General features: G+C 29.1%; 4 long non-coding RNA genes across 10 annotated transcripts; 2 read left to right on the top strand and 2 right to left on the bottom strand.

The window, feature by feature from the left end:
- Positions 1 to 3,005: 3,005 nt before the first annotated feature.
- LOC146944027 (uncharacterized) lies at positions 3,006 to 6,009 on the top strand. The gene is made up of 2 exons (XR_015025807.1): positions 3,006 to 3,461; positions 5,557 to 6,009. It is a non-coding gene; the product is annotated as an uncharacterized LOC146944027 (long non-coding RNA).
- On the bottom strand, positions 3,967 to 5,667 carry LOC146944028 (uncharacterized). 2 transcript variants are annotated; one of them, XR_015025809.1, is made up of 3 exons: positions 5,534 to 5,667; positions 4,387 to 4,558; positions 3,967 to 4,298 (listed from the first exon to the last, which is right to left on the bottom strand). It is a non-coding gene; the product is annotated as an uncharacterized LOC146944028 (long non-coding RNA). The 2 variants fall into 2 exon arrangements; XR_015025808.1 differs by having other exon boundaries at positions 3,967 to 4,558.
- Positions 6,010 to 9,307: 3,298 nt separating the features above from the next.
- On the top strand, positions 9,308 to 11,230 carry LOC146944025 (uncharacterized). Of its 6 annotated transcripts, none has more exons than XR_015025804.1 (4): positions 9,308 to 9,761; positions 10,079 to 10,158; positions 10,345 to 10,469; positions 10,774 to 11,230. It is a non-coding gene; the product is annotated as an uncharacterized LOC146944025 (long non-coding RNA). The 6 variants fall into 6 exon arrangements; XR_015025801.1 differs by having other exon boundaries at positions 10,079 to 10,180; XR_015025805.1 differs by having other exon boundaries at positions 9,308 to 9,790.
- LOC146944026 (uncharacterized) lies at positions 10,344 to 10,888 on the bottom strand. Its single transcript, XR_015025806.1, has 2 exons — positions 10,751 to 10,888; positions 10,344 to 10,651 (listed from the first exon to the last, which is right to left on the bottom strand). It is a non-coding gene; the product is annotated as an uncharacterized LOC146944026 (long non-coding RNA).
- Positions 11,231 to 13,745: the final 2,515 nt, after the last annotated feature.

Here is a 13,745-nt window from a genome sequence, read left to right as displayed (position 1 = left end):
TTTTGTTCGTGCTAAAATGTTTAAACTATTTAAAATATCATCGCCTTAATTCAATTCTACAATGTTATGGAACACTTATCAACTAAAATGCACGAGATAAGTGGACATTTAATACAGTTGTAGATAAGTGAAATGCATGGGAGAAGTGGGCACGGACTAAAATTTGAAAAGTAACGTAAATGCACGGGATAACTAACTTTGATACACAATATTTATAAAAAAGTGTTACTACAAAAACGTTCAAGCTATTTATAATGTCACCTCACTTCGATTCTCTAATGATATTGAACCCTGATAAACTAAAATGCACGGGATAAGTGAACATTGACTAAAATTTCATAAATAAATCAAATACACAAGATAAGTTGTCATTGACTAAACTAACCTTGATTTAAACAAGTTGTCATTTATAAAAAAAAATATTCCTGTTAAAATGTTTAAACTATTTAAAATATCATCACCTCAATTCAATTCTAAAATGATATTCAATACTTATCAACTAAAATGCACGAGATAAGTGGATATTCATTAAAAAAACTGTAGATATCCGAACTACTTGGGAGAAGTGGACATCGACTAAAATTTCAAAAGTAACGTAAATACACGGGATAAGTTGTTGCTGACTAAACTAACTTTGATGCAGAAAAACTGTTGTTATTTATAAAAAAAATTGTTCTTGCTATTTATAATATCACCCTACTTCAATTCTATAACGATATTGATTCCCTATAAACTAAAATGTATAATGCACATGATAAGTGGACATTGACTAAAATTATGTAGATAACTTAAATGCATGGCAGAAATATGCATTGACTAAAATTTTAGATGTAACGTAAATGCACGGGATAAGTTGTCATTTCCTAAACTAACTTTGCTACATGGAACCAGTTGTTATTATAAATTGGTCTTGCTAAAACATTCATGCTATTTATAATATGACCTCACTTCAATTCTATAATGATATTGAACCCTCATGAACATAAATGCACTAGATAATACTCCAATGACTGAAATTTCAAAAATAAATCAAATACACATGATAATTGGTCATTGACTAAACTAACGTTGATTTACATGATACGTTGTCATTTATGAAATTATTTGTGCTAAAACGTTTAAACTATTTAGAATATCATTGTCTTAATTCAATTCTACAATTTTATTGAACACTTATCAACTAAAATGTACAAGATAAACGGAACAATGTTATTGAACACTTATCAACTAAAATATACAAGATAAATGGACATTGAATAAAATTGTAGATAGCTGAAATGCGTGGGAGAGGTGGGCATTGACTAAAATTTCAAAAGTAACGTAAATGCACGGGATAACTAACTTTGTTACACGATATTTATATAAAAAATTGTTCCAGCTAAAACGCTTCTGCTATTTATAATGTCACCACACTTCAATTCTATAATGATATTGAACCCTCATAAACTAAAATGCACGGGATAAATGAGCACTGACTAAACTTTCAGAAATAAATCAAATACACATGATAAGTTGTCATTGACGATACCAACCTTGATTTACAGGACAAGTTGTGATTGATAAAATTTGTTTCTGCTAAAACGTTTAAACTATTTAGAATAGCATCACCTCAATTTAATTCTACAGTGAAATTGAACACTTATCAACAAAAATGCAGAGACAAGTAGGCATTGAATAAAATTTCGTAGATAACTGAAATGCATTGGAAAAGTGGACATTGACTAAAATAACAAAAGTAACGTAAATGCACGGGATAAGTTGTCGTTGACTAAATTTACTTTCATAGACAGAACCAGTTGGCATTTATTTAAGATTGTTCCTGCTAAAACATTTCTGCTATTTATAATATCATATCACTTGAATTCTATAACGATATTGAACTCTTATAAACTAAAATGCATGGGATAACTGAATAACTAAAATTTCAGAAATAAATCAAATACACGGGATAAATTGTCATTGACTAAACTAACCTTTATTTACAGGACAAGTTGTCATTTATAAAAAAAAATCTTCTAAAACTTTTAAACTATTTAGAATGTCATCACCTCAATTCAATTCTACAATGATATTGAACACTTATCATCTAAAATGCACGGAATAAGTGAACATTGAATACAATTTCGTAGATAACTGAAATTCATGGTAGAAGTGAACATTGTCTAAAATTTTAAAAGTAACACAAATTGACGGGATATGTTGTTGCTAACTAAACTAACTTTGATACACGATATTTATAAAAAAAGTGTTCCTGCAAAAGTAACGTAAATGCATGGGATAAGTTGTCGCTGACTAAACTAACTTGATGCAGAAAATCCGTTGTTATTTATAAAATTGTTCTTGCTATTTATAATATCACCTCACTTAAATTCTGTAACGATATTGAACCCCCATAAACAAAAATGCACGGGATAAGTTAGCATTGACTAAAATTTCTTAAATAAAATAAAACACACGAGATAAGTTGTCATTGACTAAACTAACATTGTTTTATAGGACAAGTTGTTAGTTATTAAATTAAAAAAATTTCATGCTAAATTGTTTTAAACTATTTAGAATATCATCAATGTGACAATTCATTGCTAATACATATGATAAAATTATTATTATACACATGACAAGTTATCACTCCTTAAAAGTTTAAATAATAATTATACACCAAACATTTTGTCACTGATAAAAATTTAAAATGATTATTATACACATGGTCAAGTTGGCAAACATATTCTAAAATTATATAAGTCGATAGTTTTTAGGAGAAAAATATATAAATTGATATTATTATTGTTTAAACTTGCATATAAAAAGTAATGATAGTATCTTTTCTTAAAAAAAAAATAATGACTTTATCTAATTCCTATACTTTTCAAAGTTAATATTAATTAACTTTTAAATGGTCTAAATTTAAACTGTTCACAAGTACATAATGTCGAATTCAAACTGCATAAAATCATCCACGACCAACCAGTACCCGTGCGGATGCACGGGTATGTTACTAGTATAATGGTAAAATAGTAAAATATAAACTGATGAGTGGCAATGGCATAATGTTAATTTTTCTGTGGCTGTATTAGTGGATGAAATAGACAAAAGAGGAAGAAAAATTGAGATCTTCCTTCTCTCTCTCGTGAAGCTCTCTCCAACCCTCATTCACTAATCCTCCATTTTTGTCAATCTTCAAGCTTGCATGTGTTGAAAACTAATCACTTCCTCCTTTAAAAGACACACTTTTATTTTTATGATCTATCAATTTAATTTTTTCAGACCGCCGGATTTAGAGGCCATTTCCGGCAACTTCGACGTTGATTTGTGTAAACAAATATTGGATCTGCACTCTTGACCAGCTGATTAACAAAAACCTCAAAGAAAAATAATGTTCTCACAAACTTCTTCGGAAACCACTGCACCACCGCACCACCACCGGCAGCCACCACACCGGAGTATTATCTTTCTTTTTCTTGGTAAGTCCTCCTCCTCTATTTTACTGGTACAATAACTCAGCAATATATCTACTTTAAATTGATGTTTTTTTGATTTTATTTAAACATTTTACTTTTTTTTAATTAAATCTACATACTGAAATCTGAAACTAAACATGCATAAACAAACTATTCTTATGTTTGCATAGTTGAGTAATTTTTCATAGTTGAATAATTTAAGTAGGTTTTTTTCATAGTTGAATAATTTTTTTGTTTGCAAATCAAAAGAATATGTTTTTTCCTGTCAATATTCACTCTTAACATAAACAAAAGAATGATTTAACAATTTTTTTATTGCGACTTATTATGTTCTTTTGAAAAAAAATATTTCTTTTAATCTAACTCAAAATTTGTTGTATGTTGGCTAATCGATTCACTTCTTTCTAAATTATAATAATATTTAGTATAACTTCCTTTAAAAAAAATTAGTTTTCAGTATAACAAAAAACATAGTTATTTTTTCCAAGCCCAAATAGTTATGCATAAAAAATAAAACCCAAACTGAAATTCATCCCAGATTTTTTTATTTTTGAATTCTTTCTTTTAATATAACTCAAATTTTTTTGTATGTTCCAATTGATTCACTTATTTTGAAATATAAATAATAATATCTAGTTCAACTAAAAACATACATTCTCTTTCAAAAAAACTAAAAACATACATCTTTATTGTCAATCACAAATTATTTTGGGTAAGAAATAGTACAAACGAATATTAAATTTTCAATGGTTGTTTTATAACACCACTACAAACATTTCAAAATTAGGCCAGACTTCCTCTTTCCACTGATATCTCATATTCTCACACCTCCCTTTCCTGCTATTCAAAGGAAAAACATTATATCAAGGACAAGTTTGGAAATGAAGAAGACTCAAATGATATATTTTCTTATGAAGTTGATTCTTACTTGTTTTTCTTGATTTGCTTTTGTAGATCAGTTACCTTTGTTTTTTGTTGTAGTGATAATTGTAAAATTGTTGGTACTGTGTGGATATGTATTTTTTTCTTTAATTGCTCATCTTCAAGGATGAAAACGAATTCTTGTACCTGCCATGTTGTTTTTAAAAATAACAATTTTCCTGCATTAAATGGAGTTAAAAGAATCAGTCAAAGAGAGAAGAGAAAAAGGAAAATGAGAGATGAGAGACAGGTGAGATAATGAGAGTATTTTTTTTTTTTAAGAGAGATAATGGTAGAGTATTGATTTATGAATGAGTAGTGCATGATATATATAAAGTATTTGAAATTTGAAATTGAAAATTTGGCCAAACCATTTAATATTATTATACCCATACTATTTTAACACTGACTCATTTCACCTGTTATTCTTCTTTCTTTTCATTTTCCAAATTGATTTTAGTTCTCTCATTTTTAGTTCTCAAAGGTATTTGTTTTCTTTTTCTTTGCTGTTGTTTTATTCTCATTTTTACTTCTCAAAGGTAATTGTTTTCTTATTCTTTGCCGTTAGTAAGTTATTTGTTCAAATGCATAGCTGATGTTTCAGTGAATCTTACATGGCTGATCCAAATTCTTGACACTGCTTTATATTTGAAATCGTTGGAATAAATTACTTTGGTTTAACTAAATTTGGTGTGATTCTGGTGTATTTTCAATTTTCAAGAGAAGGGAGTATGTATTTTTTTTTAGATCAATTCATCTGTCATAGCTATTTTCAGATCTGCAAAATTCCTTTTTGTACTACAAATAAAAAACACACAAAAATAGTATAAAGTTTATTATAATAAAATTGCAGTATATATTGTTACATGTTCATGAATTTAACAAATTAGTGACATTTATGATTTAACAAAAATAGTATAAAGTTTTATAATAAAATTGCAGTATATATTCTTTTATGTTCATGAATTTTTATTATTTCTTACGAAGCATTGTTAATAAGTTGATCTGGATTTTATTTCTTACAAAAGAAATAATAATATATTTTACAGAAGAAATTATAGATGTTAATTTCAGTTGTTGGAGTGTTTCTAAAGAATAGAATAATGAAGAATGCATGTGTTTCTAAAGAATTGGTGTTATTGTCATTTACTTACATGTTTCCTTCTTGCTTTTGCAGAGTTGAAAATCTTTCAAGTTTTCTGCATAAAAAAACAATCAACAGTTAGATATAAGAGTTTAAGATTACAATGGGAGGATGAAAATGAAGAAAATGAAGAGCAAAATGATAGAAATAGAAGAGATGTAGAGAGAAAAAGAAACTGAAAAAGGGATAAAACAATAAAATGTGAAGAAGAAGAAGAAGAAATAGATAGATTTTTTTTTTTTGAAAGAGAAGAAATAGATAGATATAACATTGAGAAAGAGACAGAGAAAATGAGAAGGAGAGAGGATTGAAATGAAGTCTGTTTTTGTGCAAAGATTGTAAGAGAGGGAATATAAAGTGAATGAATGAATTTTGAAATTTGAAATTTGAAATTTGAATTTTCGAATTTTGAAATTCGAAATTTATGAATAGTAAAGAGTTGGATAAAGTGTTTTTCAATTAGAAAAGTGGTTTTCTGTACCAAAATATCATGTCTACCCTTTGTGTTATAGTTAAATTTGAGAATAGGAGAAGGGTATTAGAAGTCCGAAATTGGTAAAAAACACAGGATTCTCCCATTTCAAATTTTTTTACAATGTTACCCTTTGATAAAGTGAAAATACAGTGCAGTTGAAAATTAAGTGGCAGGGACAGTTGTGAAATTTTGGTAGGCATTTGTTTTCTCATATATACTAGTAAGAATACCCGTGCTGACGCACGGGTACCTGTCGGGGTGGACGATTTTTACATTAAAAACTTGAATATATGTTATTTTTTATAATTTTTTTGGATAATGATAGTTTAGATATTGATAGTTTATAAAAATTTGTTTGATATATGTAACATATATATATGGTATTTATTTATAAAAATATTGATTGTTTAAAAACTTGAATATATGGTATTTATTTATAATTTATTTTATAATGATAGTTTAGATATTGATTGTTTATACACTTAAAACTAAAATATATGATATTTGTATATAAATATTGTATTGTATTGTATTTACTAACGACAATTTGTCCCGTCTATACAATACAATACAATTATGTCCTTATCTAAAATATATGATATTTGTATATAAATATTGTATTGTATTGTATTTACTAACGCACGGGTTCAGTAAGAGTTTAATATTTAAATTATTTCATGGAAAATTTAGATAATAATGCATTAATAGCATGTACAAAAGGCATATCAGAGGAAACTTCTCCCGTGTATAATATTTATTTTGAACAACTTCTCCCATTATGAAAGAGTAAGAAGTTGTTATATTTTTATTATGAACAACTTATCCCGTGTATAATATTTGTTTCTAATTTTTATTATCGATAATTTATCCGTGTAACATAATTATTGATGGATATTTATTAACGACAACTCTTCTCATGTATAATAGTTATTTGAAAATTTATATTAGAGACAACTTATCACATGTTTTATAATTATTTTTAAATAAAAAAATTGGATTTCTAGCAAAAAATAATATTTCGGTGTATGATAATTGTTTTAAAATTTGAATCAAAGGCAACCTACCTTATGTTTAAAAGTATATTTAAAAAAAATTATCATGAATAACTTGGCCACGTGTGTAATAGTTATTTCAAAAAAAAATTATCTTGAACAACTTATGTCATGTTTAATAATTAATAATTATGTTAAATTATCATAATAAACAACATGTCACACACATAAGATTTATTTTAATGAAGTACTATAAAAAATATGATTAAAGGGTCGGAATGAGTGATTTGTCAAAAGTGATTATAGAGGTTGTATAATTGATTTTATGATGTTGGGATGATTTAAAGTATAATTGATTTTGATTGTACAAATTATTCAACTTGAAGCTACAATTTATAGTTTTTGTTTTCTACAATTGATTTTACTCTTAAATTATTCAAAAATTTATATTAATAACCACATGGCACGTGTTGTAATGTAATAGTCTTCAAGTTTTACACATGGCCGTGCATTATAATTATTATAAACTATGTATCAACGATAACATGTCTCGTGTATTAGTATTAATTTAGTCAGTGACAACTTAACCCGTACATTAAAGTTAATTCTGAAATAGTATCACTAAAAAATTGCCTGTTTTTTTTTTGAATGGCAAAATATATTATATATAAATAGGGGAATAAATCCCAAGCATTACACCAGAAATAACATAAAAGTACACCAAAACACCCATTGAAAAATTAACAAAAATCAATTTTCCATCACCACCAAGGGAGATCAAAAAAGCAGCCGACCCGAACACCTTTTCAGCGCCTACTTGTCTTATTTAATCAAACAACTTAATGTGTACACATTATAATGGGTTGTTGTAATGTAATCAAATAATATTAGTTTAGTAAGTGACAACTTAACCCGTACAATTAAATGTAATTCTTTTTCAAACTATTTTATATAAATTGAATTGTTTTAAAATAACCTGGTCTCATGTTTTTGATATTTATCATTCACAAATTTTGGTCCCATGTTTTTTTTTAATTTATAAGTCACAGATTTTGGTCTCATGCCTTTTGTAGGTCTATTGTTCAAAAAATTTGGTTGTGGCTTTTTATATATATCATTCACAAATTTTGGTTTGTATATTTTATATTTATCATTCATAAAAATGTTGGTTGATATCTACAAATGAAATTCAATGCCCACTTATCCCGTGTATTTTAGTTTATAAGTGTTCAATATCATTGTATAATTGAAGTGAAGTGATATTTTAAATAGTATAAACCTTTATCTTAGAACATTTATTTTATATAAATAACAACTTGTTCCGTGTATCAAAGTTAAGTTAGTCGGTGACAACTTATCCCGTGCATTTGAGTTACTTCTGAAACTTTAGTAAATGCCCATTTATCCCATGCAATTTAGTTATTTAGAAAATTTTAGACAATGGCCACTTAACCGATGGATTTTAGTTGAAGAGAATTAAATATTATTGCACTTTAATTGATAAGGTTTTAATATATTTATAGAATTAAAATGATGTGATATTCTAAATAGCATAAACGTTTGTCTAAGATCATTTTTTTTTATAAATAACAGTTTGTCACATGTATCAAAGTAAATTTAGTGAATGACAACTTATCCCGTGCATTTGATTTACTTTTGAGTTTTTTTTTTGTCAATGTCCACTTCTCTTATACATTTTACAGTAAATTTTAATTCATCATGATTCAATATCCCGTAATTTTTAGTCTATCAGCATTTTAGTGATGACTTATGTCACATGTATAACTTTTTTTTTATATCAATTTATTTATTTATATGAAAAGACAAACAGATTGGAAGATGAGAATGACAAGACATGGGGAGGAGGAGTGAATAGAAACGCCAAAATAGGCGGTCAATAATTGTGGTAATTTAGAAACTTTTAGTTTATAAGACATTATTGTAATTTTGGGTGATGGACCACATGCAATGGAAGATGAATAAGCAATTGCCAACTTGGTTTATCTTTTGCATTTCATTATATGTATGTATGTCTTACACTCTTTAAAAAAAGAATGTATGTATGTCTTACACAGACACAATGGGTCCTCAATCCTCCATTATGTTTAAGTCTATAGCTTCCCTTCCCATGTGTTCACTACTCTTTCCCCCACGTGCCCTGCCACTTCCTTATATACTAATAGGATAGGATACAGCAAAGCATCAATATTTAGTTAAAGAGTCTTTGTCAAAAAAAAAAAAAGTTAAAGAGTCCAAATTGATGGCCCACATGTATAGAAAATGAAAAATTAATTATGAGTTTTCAATAGGTGGGATCATTCTCATTTCAATTTTCCTTTGTTTCTCTTTTTTTTTTTTGGTACAGTTTCCTTTGTTTCTCTATCTCTCATATTAGATACTTTTTCTCCTTTCTCTTCAGTGATAACAGCCACCACCATCAGCCACCATGTCAAAATTGGACGTTCTCCACCATATTCCGGTCACCGATGGCTACCATAACAGCGTCATCTGTATCATATCTCCATCCTCTATCTATCTATCAAATTTATTTTCATATCTGAGATATTTCTAATTTTTCAATCACCAACTTCTAACGCAGATCTTGAACAACACAAATCTTTTTTCACAAAACTTTCACCATAGAAATACTCTATTATATTTCCTCTACAAAACCCATGAAGAATTTTTTTAAACAAAGCAAGTACGCCGGCAACCACCGTACCAGAAACCGCCATGGCAAAAACCGTGTTCGCCGCTGAGATGCCCTTAAGGTCAGCTTTCATATTCATATGCCCTTAAGGTCAGCTTTCAAAAACCGTATTCATATGCAAAAACCATGAAATTTGTTGTTTTCAACTGTTTTATATATATTTTTTTTGTTTAAAATCAGATCTATGATTAAATCAATAAAAATAAAATATTTACATCTACACTAAAAACAGAAATAAATAATTTCTTTTTGGATTTTATGTTTAAATGATCTCATGTTTAAATAAATTTGTCGTTTTCAACTGTTCTATATGTATTTTTTTGTTTAAATTCAGATCTATGATTAAATCAATTAAATTAACATCGGCTTATTTTACAGAACATCGGGCTCTACTGTTGACTGGAGAATGAGCAACTTGTACATCTCCTGCAACATTAAGTGGAAGAACAGAATATGAAGTTTAGTAAAATTGTTTTGTTGGTTAGGAAACAATATAATTTAAACTCTCTAGTTCATCATTTTTATTCATTTAATATGTGGGAAATGATTAAAAAAAGTTTCGTCATTTCTCTAAAAAAAAAAGGGGGTTTCGTCATCACAACTAAACTCTTTTCTTATATATTCATTTATTTTTTTCATAACAGGTATAATAACACAAAAAAAAAATATCACAATGAGTTACCTGGATGGACAACAACAACATCAATTGAGTTACCTGCAAAAAGAACATTTGTTGGAGAGATAAAAACTTCATTTGATCCGTAAAAAGGTATTGTAACAATAATTTGTCATCTTTTGTTTTATATTTACAGAAGAAAGAAGAAAGTGTGACGTGTATTTTAATTAATGTTCAGTTATTAGAATTTTGTGTTGCATCAATATTGAAAAGGAAGAAGTTGAAGAAAAATAGAAACTTATTTACCTATTTGTAGAATTTGTGTGGTTATGAACCTAAGGAAGAACAAACATGATTGTTTGTTAAAGATGATATGAATAGAATAAAAAAAGAATGAATATGTATAGATACAAAATTGGTGTTATTGTACTTACCGGTGTTTTTTTTGTTTGTGCAGAGAAGAATGTTTTTTTCAACTTTTCAGCAAAAACAGATTGGAGTTTAAGATTACAAAGACATGATGAAAATGAAGAACAAAATGATAGAAGAAGATACATGAGGAAGTAAATGAAATTTGAAATGAAAGGTTAGTAGAGAGAGAGAAATAAATTGCGAAAGAGGTATTGTTTGAGGAAAGAATGAAAGATGTTGAAAACTTATGTATGAGAATTTGAAATTTGAAATTGATATTTGAGAGCCAAAATAATTTGATATAGGCATATTAGTTTATTAGTTATACAACTTATCTCATTGGTATGGGCATGATGAACCATTGGTATGGGCATGTGATTTTTTTATTGGGAGAAAAGACAGCTGAGAAGCTCTCCCATGTAATGCGGTTGGTGCTTCACAATCACTATATTTGTAATTATTGTTTCACATTGGTATGGGCATGATGATTTTTTTATTGTTCAGCATGTGCAAGCAAGTTTAAAAACATATTATATTCAACAAAGTAACTTTAAAAACATATTAAGACTTCATTTGCCCTTTATTCCTGTACGTGGTAGTTCATAAGCATAGGACATAATGGGAAATTTCACATATTTAAGAAGAAAATACCAGTTTTACCCCAAATTTTGAGATGATTGCATTAAAAAGAGATTAGGGCATAAGTGGGTTTTCCACAACATGTTTTTTTCTTATATTAAAGGAGATATTTGATATAAAATAAACATGTTTGCTTAATTTTTAGGCTAAATAACATGAGAGATCCTTTAAGTTTTATATTTGTAATGGAGTGGTTTTAAGTTAATTTTGTCACACATAAGTTCGTTAAGTTTGAGGTTTGTAACATATTGGTTTTAAGTTATTTTGACCGTAAATGTTTTCGATTTAGTACTTCTGCCACATACGATACATATATTAAAGGGTTAAATATTTTTTTTTTTTGTACATAGAAGAAATGGAAAAACCATAAAGTTGAGATGTCGGGGTTCGAATCCCGATCAAGACGTCCGACCTAACAATTTCGGCATTTTTGCCAGTTGAGCTAGGACTTATGAGACAGGTTAAATATGTTTTTGATCTCTATAAATATATCAACTTTTCATTTTAGTCTCTTTAAATATACCAAATTTTTAGCCCTTATAAAATTTCAATCCTCACTTTTGATCCCTATTTTTAAATCGGCTTATGTATTTTTTTTTTATAATGAAATTGTGCAGAAATGTATAGAATATTGTACGAATTTCTAAAAGAAAAAGAATTTTTTAACAAAACATTAATTAAATATAAAAAATTCATGTTTAATTCACCACCTTCTTTGCCATCTACAACCTGAGTTTCATATTTAATTCATGTTTTGTTAAAACATTATAATTTTTTTTTGGAAGAGATTCTTATCGTTTTGATTGTACTATTGGTATTTTAGCATCTCAATGAATAGCTTGTCTCCTGTCAATAACAATAACAATAACAATAACAACAACAATAATAACAATAATAACAATAATAATAGATATAAGTTATTAAATGTTACGGTGGTTTGAGCATGAGAATACAACTCTAAGCATCATTATCATTAAGAGTAATTGATGTCTTAAGTCGGAGACAACATGATATTAGAAACAGTTTTTTTTTTCTCTAACGAAAAATATCCTTACAAATGCCTTGCAAATATATAACGTTGAATGATGACATGTTTGTTATACAACATTTCACTACATATTTTAGCGTTGTTTTAGAAACTACGCTAAGTCTACATTTCTCTCTCTACATTTTAGAGATTTACTTTTTCCACCCTACTGTCTTCTCGCGTGCCCTGCAAAAATTCCAAAAATACCCCTGGTTCGGATTTTGTTTTCCGAACCAGATTGTTAGTTACTTCCGGAAAATAAATTTCGGACCAGATGTTGTGCGCTTTTTTGTGTCTTTCTTTGATGTCAAGGGTCTCTGTTGACCGTTATAAGAACCCCACACAAACTGAAATGCTATTGCACGGTTCATATGAACGGTCAACGTTGACCATGACACCACCGACACCCCTAAAAAGCTAAAAACATTTGAAGAAAATTGAAGGAAAAAGGTAAAGTGATTTCCGAAAAATTAAATCCGAACAAAATCGATATGAATATTTTGTGTCTTTCTTTGATGTCAAGGGTCTCTGTTGACCGTTATATGAACCCCACACAAGCTGAAATGCTATTGCAGGGTTCATAGGAACGGTCAACAATGACCATGACACCACCGACACCCCTAAAAAACTAAAAACGTTTGAAAAAAATTGAAGAGGTGAAGTTAAGAATGGAGGTATTTGTTGAAGATGGAAGCCTATTTATAGCCTTAAACAAGTCCCAGGTCATTAATACAGTCAATGAAAACGTGTTAGTGGTTGTAACCGTCCAAACTCAAATTAATGGCTCTCTTTCAAAAGAATACAATGCTGAAGCGTTCCGGATTTTACATTCCGGAATATCCTTAGCCCTACAGGAAGTGCCAACTTTTCCCTCGTTCACCATTATCGCATTAATCCGGAAAGGATATTCCGGAAACCAAAGGTGCATTCCGGATTGTATATTCCGTATTGCATCAGTGTCATGGCCGGTGGCCTGCACCACACGTTTTTGTCGGTGGTCAAGTCAAAAAAACGTGTTTTACCACGTTTTTTGACTGCATTTATGGCTTCCCAACCATTTTTCACCCACCCCTCCCTATAAATAGCCTTCCAAATCCCACCATTTCTCACACCATCCTCTCCCACCCTCTCCTCCTCTTCTTCCTTCTACAACCATGGTTTTCCATCGTTGGCCTTTCATAGATAAGGGCCTCGTTGAAAACTTTCAGGGTTTGTATGAACGGTCAATGAGGATGGAACCGCGCTGCAACGAAGGGCGGTACATCTGAGGGTCATGTGGGTCAGTGTCGTTCTTAGCTTCGCCTGTCTGGGCGTAAGTCTGAGCACCCCCCACCTCCCTCAGGGGCATTTGT

The sequence above is a fragment of the Medicago sativa genome, chromosome 2 (genome assembly GCF_051527215.1).
Source record: "Medicago sativa cultivar Bolivia chromosome 2, Bolivia_mono, whole genome shotgun sequence".
NCBI classification, from domain to species: Eukaryota; Viridiplantae; Streptophyta; class Magnoliopsida; order Fabales; family Fabaceae; genus Medicago; species Medicago sativa.
The sequence above is the reverse complement of the archived record's forward strand: the minus strand, read 5'-3'. Positions and strand labels throughout refer to the sequence as shown.